Source organism: Actinia tenebrosa, unplaced genomic scaffold, assembly GCF_029948245.1.
Source record: "Actinia tenebrosa isolate PJP-AT-01 unplaced genomic scaffold, QUT_ActTen_1.0 utg299__unscaffolded, whole genome shotgun sequence".
Taxonomy (NCBI): Eukaryota; Metazoa; Cnidaria; class Anthozoa; order Actiniaria; family Actiniidae; genus Actinia; species Actinia tenebrosa.
The window spans coordinates 122,501-124,554 of record NW_028292603.1 but is presented as its reverse complement, the minus strand read 5'-3'; positions in this window follow the sequence as shown (position 1 = coordinate 124,554).

Below are 2,054 nucleotides of genomic sequence, written 5' to 3'. Positions count from 1 at the left end.
CCCTAACCCTAACTTAACCCTAACTTTCGAAAGCCTCTGACCGTATTGGAAACCAGTGGAAATCAGTGGAAATTGCTCCTTAGGCATGGGTGGTACCATGCCGACCAGACATTTTCAACATTTTCCACTTTTTACTTAAAGTTAGGTTGGGTTTTAGGCGAGGGAAACCTGTAAGCTTTCCGAAAATGAGATCGAACGACCGCAATTCGGAGAGTGCACGCCCATGCCAGTATTTCCACGAAACATTGGAGTCTGGGGAACATTTTACAACTTTTTCTCTTTCAACCCTAACCCTGACTTAACCCCAACTTTCGAAAGCCTCTGACCGTAATGGAAATCAGTGGAAATCAGTGGAAATTGCTCCTTAGGCATCGGTGGTACCATGCCGACCAGGCCTTTTTAAACATTTTCCACTTTTTACTTAAAGTTAGGTTGGGTTTTAGGCGAGGGAAACCTGTAAGCTTTCCGAAAATGAGATCGAACGACCGCAATTCGGAGAGTGCACGCCCATGCCAGTATTTCCACGAAACATTGGAGTCTGGGGAACATTTTACAACTTTTTCTCTTTCAACCCTAACCCTGACTTAACCCCAACTTTCGAAAGCCTCTGACCGTAATGGAAATCAGTGGAAATCAGTGGAAATTGCTCCTTAGGCATGGGTGCTACCATTCCGACCAGGCCTTTTTCGACATTTTCCACTTTTTACTTAAAGTTAGGTTGGGTTTTAGGCGAGGGAAACCTGTAAGCTTTCCGAAAATGAGATCGAACGACCGCAATTCGGAGAGTGCACGCCGATGCCAGTATTTCCACGAAACATTGGAGTCTGGGAAACATTTTACAACTTTTTCTCTTTCAACCCTAACCCTGACTTAACCCCAACTTTCGAAAGCGTCTGACCGTAATGGAAATCAGTGGAAATCAGTAGCAATTGCTCCTTAGGCATCGGTGGTACCATGCCGACCAGACATTTTCAACATTTTCCACTTTTTACTTAAAGTTAGGTTGGGTTTTAGGCGAGGGAAACCTGTAAGCTTTCCGAAAATGAGATCGAACGACCGCAATTCGGAGAGTGCACGCCGATGCCAGTATTTCCACGAAACATTGGAGTCTGGGAAACATTTTACAACTTTTTCTCTTTCAACCCTAACCCTGACTTAACCCCAACTTTCGAAAGCCTCTGACCGTAATGGAAATCAGTGGAAATCAGTAGCAATTGCTCCTTAGGCATCGGTGGTACCATGCCGACCAGACATTTTCAACATTTTCCAGTTTTTACTTAAAGTTAGGTTGGGTTTTAGGCGAGGGAAACCTGTAAGCTTTCCGAAAATGAGATCGAACGACCGCAATTCGGAGAGTGCACGCCGATGCCAGTATTTCCACGAAACATTGGAGTCTGGGAAACATTTTACAACTTTTTCTCTTTCAACCCTAACCCTGACTTAACCCCAACTTTCGAAAGCGTCTGACCGTAATGGAAATCAGTGGAAATCAGTAGCAATTGCTCCTTAGGCATCGGTGGTACCATGCCGACCAGACATTTTCAACATTTTCCACTTTTTACTTAAAGTTAGGTTGGGTTTTAGGCGAGGGAAACCTGTAAGCTTTCCGAAAATGAGATCGAACGACCGCAATTCGGAGAGTGCACGCCGATGCCAGTATTTCCACGAAACATTGGAGTCTGGGGAACATTTTAGAAATTTTTCTCTTTTAACCGTAACCCTGACTTAACCCCAACTTTCGAAAGCCTCTGAACGTAATGGAAATCAGTGGAAATGATTGGAAATTGCTCCTTAGGCATCGACGGGTCCATCTCGACCAGAAATTGTTAACATTTCCCCATTTTTACTTAAAGTTAGGGTTTGGGTTAGGGCTAGGGTTAGGTGTGGCCTTAGGTGGCGGAAACCTGTAACCTTGCTGAAAATGAGCTGAAAATGAGGCGGAGGTCGCCCGGGTGCTCTCGCCGGTTAGGCGCGAGGAGGCCGGGGCCGGGGTCTGCGGTGTTAACCGAAAACTCAGGAACAATCGTTCGGGGCCAGTGGAAATGATTGGAAAT